We start from the raw sequence: 8,027 nt of genomic DNA on the forward strand, positions 1-8,027 counted from the left end.
AGTAACTAACTCACAGTAACTAACTCACAGTAACTCACAGTAACTAACTCACAGTAACTAACTCACAGTAACTCACAGTAACTAACTCACAGTAACTAACTCACAGTAACTAACTCACAGTAACTCACAGTAACTAACTCACAGTAACTCACAGTAACTAACACAGTAACTCACAGTAACTCACAGTAACTAACTCACAGTAACTAACTCACAGTAACTAACTCACAGTAACTCACAGTAACTAACTCACAGTAACTCACAGTAACTAACTCACAGTAACTCACAGTAACTAACTCACAGTAATTAACTCACAGTAACTCACAGTAACTAACTCACAGTAACTAACTCACAGTAACTAACTCACAGTAACTCACAGTAACTAACTCACAGTAACTCACAGTAACTAACTCACAGTAACTCACAGTAACTCACAGTAACTAACTCACAGTAATTAACTCACAGTAACTCACAGTAACTAACTCACAGTAACTAACTCACAGTAACTAACTCACAGTAACTAACTCACAGTAACTCACAGTAACTAACTCACAGTAACTCACAGTAACTAACTCACAGTAACTCACAGTAACTAACTCACAGTAACTAACTCACAGTAATTAACTCACAGTAACTCACAGTAACTAACTCACAGTAACTAACTCACAGTAACTAACTCACAGTAACTAACTCACAGTAACTCACAGTAACTAACTCACAGTAACTCACAGTAACTAACTCACAGTAACTCACAGTAACTCACAGTAACTAACTCACAGTAATTAACTCACAGTAACTCACAGTAACTAACTCACAGTAACTAACTCACAGTAACTAACTCACAGTAACTAACTCACAGTAACTCACAGTAACTAACTCACAGTAACTCACAGTAACTAACTCACAGTAACTCACAGTAACTAACTCACAGTAACTAACTCACAGTAACTCACAGTAACTAACTCACAGTAACTCACAGTAACTAACTCACAGTAACTAACTCACAGTAACTCACAGTAATTAACTCACAGTAACTAACTCACAGTAACTGACAGTAACTAACTCACAGTAACTAACTCACAGTAATTAACTCACAGTAACTCACAGTAATTAACTCACAGTAACTCACAGTAACTCACAGTAACTAACTCACAGTAACTCACAGTAACTAACTCACAGTAACTAACTCACAGTAACTGACAGTAACTAACTCACAGTAACTAACTCACAGTAACTGACAGTAACTAACTCACAGTAACTAACTCACAGTAATTAACTCACAGTAACTCACAGTAATTAACTCACAGTAACTCACAGTAACTCACAGTAACTAACTCACAGTAACTCACAGTAACTAACTCACAGTAACTAACTCACAGTAACTAACTCACAGTAATTAACTCACAGTCACTCACAGTAACTAACTCACAGTAACTCACAGTAACTAACTCACAGTAACTAACTCACAGTAACTCACAGTAACTAACTCACAGTAACTCACAGTAACTAACTCACAGTAATTAACTCACAGTAACTCACAGTAACTAACTCACAGTAACTAACTCACAGTAACTAACTCACAGTAACTCACAGTAACTAACTCACAGTAACTCACAGTAACTAACTCACAGTAACTCACAGTAACTCACAGTAACTAACTCACAGTAATTAACTCACAGTAACTCACAGTAACTAACTCACAGTAACTAACTCACAGTAACTAACTCACAGTAACTAACTCACAGTAACTCACAGTAACTAACTCACAGTAACTCACAGTAACTAACTCACAGTAACTCACAGTAACTAACTCACAGTAACTAACTCACAGTAACTGACAGTAACTAACTCACAGTAACTAACTCACAGTAATTAACTCACAGTAACTCACAGTAACTCACAGTAACTAACTCACAGTAACTCACAGTAACTAACTCACAGTAACTAACTCACAGTAACTAACTCACAGTAATTAACTCACAGTCACTCACAGTAACTAACTCACAGTAACTCACAGTAACTAACTCACAGTAACTAACTCACAGTAACTCACAGTAACTAACTCACAGTAACTAACTCACAGTAACTCACAGTAACTAACTCACAGTAACTAACTCACAGTAACTAACTCACAGTAAGTGTCTGTGTGAGCTACCTTCAGCAAGCACCGGTGTAGGGCCACTGTTTAAAAAGTTACAGTACAAGATTTCAAGGGGAAAAAATCATAATATATGGTAAGAAAAAAGAAGTCACAATACTAATAACAGTGCTGGTGCTGAAACGCCACAAAAAATACAAATTTCACCGAATCCTCAACGTCCCTCATTTTAACACAACGCTGTTCTGATCTGTGCCCTTTATTATAACTCTCAAAATATTACAATAATATACTCACAAGATCAAATATTAAGATGCTTTTGCTGTATATTGTGACTTTCTTCTCAATTTTAACAGTGGCCCTAAAACTCTGTCGTATTGTGATGATTTTGATTTCTGTTTTTTTTTTCCCACCTGTAATATGGAATTTATTTGCAATATGTATGGTTACATTTTTATAGACTATTAGAACACCATTAGAAAAGGGAAAGAAAGAAAAAAGAATAATAAATAAATAAATAAACAAATAAATGAATGGATGAATGGATGAATAATAATAATAATAAAAAATCAATCAATCCTACAGTTAATAAAACAAAATGAACTTTAGATTGCATTTTATTTGCATTTCTATTACAAAGTTTTGCTTTATTTTTCATTATACAGTATACCTATATGGATTTTTATTTTATATTTTTTTTTTTATTTGCTATGAGTCATTGTTCATCACAAGTACATAAATCTTCTCTGTTTGATCCTTGGAGGACGGAAAAGAGAAAAATATATACATTATGCACATGTAATATTTACATATTAGGAACAGCAAAAAAAAAAAAGAGGATTAAAACAAAATACAGTTTGATAGCAGAACCAGTACATGAGAGAAAATAAAAAGAAGAATAAAAAACACAAATAGAAACACTGCATTATGGAGGATTTCTGATTCTGTAATACGATACACTGTAAAGGAATAGTTTGGAGAAAAAAGTCACTTTGGAGGCGTGGCCAATGATGATACCAAGTTGTACTAAGTAAAAACGTGATGCTGGTGTCCAAGATGGCCGCCTGCATAAATAATAACGTCCCAGTGTTCAGCTACACTGTGAAGTTTTGCTCGTGTTTGTAGATGACCGTGACACACACCCACACACACACACACACACCCACACACACACACACACACAAAACCAGTGGATGTGTTTCGAGGTTGGTGTTCTCACTTTCAGACTGACCTGCATTACCTGGTAGCTCCAGCACAGAAGTAAAAAACAGCGAACCTCAGACAGCAGACGCTTCCTGGCTGATCGACTACATTTCAGTCGTGTTATGCCGAGTGCACAAGCACAGAAGCTCACAGCTACAATACACTTTTTGTTTGCTTTGTGTGTTTATAGTACCTGTAACAGACTCTCTCCTTTTTTTTTCCTTCCTCACTCAATGGTGCGCCATAAGGACTGCGCATGAGAACGTTTTCCTGAGCGGATCCCGGGCGGTTCCAGCACACAATGGCAGTGCAGAGAGCTTATCGGAGAGGAAAGTTAACCGTTCCTAAGTGCCGATGTCCGATAAGGGACACGGAGGCTGAGCCGTGTCCACAAAGGACGTCTTTGTCACTTTCACTAAAGTACACCTTTATCCCTAGGATGAGAGCAGGCTTTCCCCTGGCGTTAATCCCCGTCTATACATCGGATCTGCTGAGTGGATGTGAGAGACCTCTGTTTCCTCGGGCCTCACGTTCAGAACACCTTCTCTGTCCCGCACAGACGAGTGATGTGTAGGAGTGGGAAGCGGATACAGGCATGTGAGAGGGAGGTTGGGTGTGTGTGATACAGCTGCATTAAGTGATGTTACATGGTAAATGTGTGTGTTTGAGTGTGGTAGTGTTTGTCATGGTGGGATAAAGTGTGTTAAGGACTGTGTGAGATTAGTGCTGCTCTCACTGCACATTTTAGTTGAAGACGTGTTTATTAATCAGCTCAGGAAGTGATTCAGGTGTATTTCAATGGGGCCAGGATTTACTATCAGAACTGAATTATTCCATACACTGCAGTAATACACTTCAGTAGTCAGTATGGTGCAGGATTCCACACACTTCAGCATTCCATACACTTCAGTAGTCTGTACACTGCAGTATTCCGTACACTGCATTCAATACACTTGAGTATTCCGTACACTTCAGTATTCTTTACACTTCAGTATTCTATACATTTCAATATTCTTTACACTTCAGTATTCTTTACACTTCAATATTCTCTACACTTCAGTATTCAGTATGGTGCAGGATTCCATACACTTCAGTAGTCTGTACACTGCAGTATTCCGTACACTGCATTCTATACACTTGAGTATTCTGTACACTTCAGTTTTCCATACACTTCAGCATTCTTTACACTTCAGCATTCTTTACACTTCAATATTCTTTACACTTCAATATTCTTTACACTTCAGTTTTCTATACAAATCAATATTCTGTACACATCAGTATTCTGTATACTTCAGTATCCCCTACACTTCAGTATTCTGTACACTTCAGTACTCACTACACTTCAGTATTCTGTACATGTCAGTATTCTTTACACTTCAGTATTCCCTACAAATCAATATTCTATACACATCAGTATTCCCTACATCTCAGTATTCCCTAAACGTCAGTGTTCTGTACATTTCAGTATTCCCTAAACTTCAGTATTCTGTACACTTCAGTACATGTACATGCAGTCCAGTACACTGTAGCATTTTGTACACTTCAGTATTCCTTACACTTTAATATTCCGCACACTTCTGTATTCTGTACACTTCACTATGCTGTACACTTCACTATGCTGTACACTTCACTATGCTGTACACTTCACTATTCTGTACACTTCAGTATTCTGTACACTTCACTATGCTGTACACTTCACTATTCTGTACACTTCAGTATTCTGTACACTTCAGTATTCTGTACACTTCACTATTCTGTACACTTCACTATGCTGTACACTTCACTATGCTGTACACTTCACTATTCTGTACACTTCACTATTCTGTACACTTCACTATGCTGTACACTTCAGTATTCTGTACACTTCAGTATTCTGTACACTTCAGCATTAAGTTCACTTGACTTTTCTTGCATATAAAACACTAGTAAATTAGTACAATAGTACAAGACAGATAAATTCCACCTCCCATATGTTTCTGGAAATATTCCCTTTGTTCACACACTGTATTTGGATTGAGTTTAGTATCATGATGAAGCATAGTTCACCATTTTGAACAGCGTGTGCTTCATAAGGAAGAGGACGAATATTTTGGATGAATGTGTTGATAAAAGTGTAAGAAAGCAAGACAATGTGCAGTGTGAAGGGCAAGGACGAGTTTCTAAGGACAGATTAGTGAAATTCCAGGAATCCAAGGTCCTTCCCTCCTCCCCCTCCTTCACTGACCACTGGGACATGTCTGTGTGTGTGTAAGTGTGTGTGTGTGTGTGTGTGCCTGATTATTCTAACTCACTTACTGTAACTATCACTCATAGATTCCAAATTCCATCCTGCAATTCCTAAGCAAATCTGACAAGCGTGTACTCTCTGCACCTGGAAATATGTGTTTTAGCATTCTGTTCTGTGTGTGTTAGCGATGTGTGTTTTTTTAGCGATGTGTGTGTTAGTGATGTGCGTTGTTATCAGTTAGGCTTTCAGCCACTGCCGGGGGTTTAATACCATCTCAAACATTCCACATGGGAGTTCCTCAAACATCCTGACAAGTGATTCACATTAAAGATGGCCTCCAGGAAAGAAGCATCTTTACAGTTAACTACATAAACTCAAAATGACATCATGAACAGTTTTGCAAAAATAATACAGTAGATCCAACAGGGATGTTATTTGGCCCTGATATTATACTGAAAGGTGTTTGTTTTTTTACATAATGTGCTGGGAGAGGATTTGATTATGATGTAATGTGTTGGGAGGGGCTTTGGTTATGATATAATATATTATATCACATTACATGCTGTAATGTGTTGAGAGGGGCTTTGGTTATGATGTAACGTGTTGGGAGGGGTTTTTGTTATGATGTAACGTGTTGGGAGGGGTTTTGGTTATGATGTAACGTGTTGGGAGGAGTTTTGGTTATGATGTAATGTGTTGGGAGGGGTTTTGGTTATGATGTAATGTGTTGGGAGGGGTTTTGGTTATGATGTAATGTGTTGGGAGGGGTTTTGGTTATGATGTAACATGTTGGGAGGGGTTTTGGTTATGATGTAACGTGTTGGGAGGGGTTTTGGTTATGATGTAACATGTTGGGAGGGGTTTTGGTTATGATGTAACATGTTGGGAGGGGTTTTGGTTATGATGTAATGTGTTGAGAGGGGCTTTGGTTATGATGTAACGTGTTGGGAGGGGTTTTTGTTATGATGTAACGTGTTGGGAGGGGTTTTGGTTATGATGTAACGTGTTGGGAGGAGTTTTGGTTATGATGTAATGTGTTGGGAGGGGTTTTGGTTATGATGTAATGTGTTGGGAGGGGTTTTGGTTATGATGTAATGTGTTGGGAGGGGTTTTGGTTATGATGTAACGTGTTGGGAGGGGTTTTGGTTATGATGTAACGTGTTGGGAGGGGTTTTGGTTATGATGTAACATGTTGGGAGGGGTTTTGGTTATGATGTAACATGTTGGGAGGGGTTTTGGTTATGATGTAATGTGTTGGGAGGAGTTTTGGTTATGATGTAACATGTTGGGAGGGGTTTTGGTTATGATGTAACATGTTGGGAGGGGTTTTGGTTATGATGTAACGTGTTGGGAGGGGTTTTGGTTATGATGTAATGTGTTGGGAGGGGTTTTGGTCATGATGTAATGTGTTGGGAGGGGTTTTGGTTATGATGTAATGTGTTGGGAGGGGTTTTGGTTATGATGTAATGTGTTGGGAGGGGTTTTGGTTATGATGTAATGTGTTGGGAGGGGTTTTGGTTATGATGCAATGTGTTGGGAGGGGTTTTGGTTCTGATATAATGTGTTGGGAGGGGTTTTGGTCATAATGGACTGTGTTTTCGGAGGGATCCCGAAGAAAGATGGAACCCTCCGCATACGCATCGACTTCCGCAAGGGGAATGCCCAATCGAAGTTCGATGCTTACCCAATGCCACGAATTGACCTACTCGAGAAGATAGGCCAGGCCAGATTATCACCACACTGGATCTCTGGTTACTGGCAGGTGCCCCTCGACGAGCCATCCAGACCCTACACTGCATTCCCTACTCCAGATGACTTAACATCAAATTAAACACATATCACTAATGGCATACCAACAATCCATCCATTGAAAGTGAGCAGCCTTGCTTTTTGCTTTCTCAAGGACATTTTGGTGTGCTTAATAATTTGAATGAAAACATGCAATAATAACAGGCACCAGGAAAAGGCATGGAAATGTGTGGAAGTTATGCCCTTATCCACCAGAGTTATCACACACTCTCAACATGTGCACAGGTAGGTATATGCAGTGATGCCAATTTAGTGAATCTTTTTTGTTAGATTTGGCCATTAAAAAAGAGCAATGTGACAAATCGGGTGACTTTTTCAGCAGATGTTAGTGACTGTCCTGCCCTCATTACAGCTCTCCAGCTCACATCACTGCTGCTGGTTATCAGAGTTGAGAAAGCAGGTTCACTCCATTCACCGCCAGTGTGTAAAGCCAACAGCCAATCACTAATCACCATTGTTCCTAAAGACTAATCACTGGTCACCATTGTTCCTGATGACCAATCACTGATCACCATTGCTTGTCCCACCCACACACTGCTTTGCCCTTGGTTTTAAATTCTATTCTTTGTGATATTTCCATTATTATAGGTGAGTTATTTCATCAGTAACTGTTTCTTTCATGTATATTTCCTGACTCCTCAAGACCACTGCTTCAATTTACCGGCATTCTTCATAGAAAATATATAATTTTGT

The sequence above is a fragment of the Pangasianodon hypophthalmus genome, chromosome 1, assembly GCF_027358585.1.
Source record: "Pangasianodon hypophthalmus isolate fPanHyp1 chromosome 1, fPanHyp1.pri, whole genome shotgun sequence".
Taxonomy (NCBI): Eukaryota; Metazoa; Chordata; class Actinopteri; order Siluriformes; family Pangasiidae; genus Pangasianodon; species Pangasianodon hypophthalmus.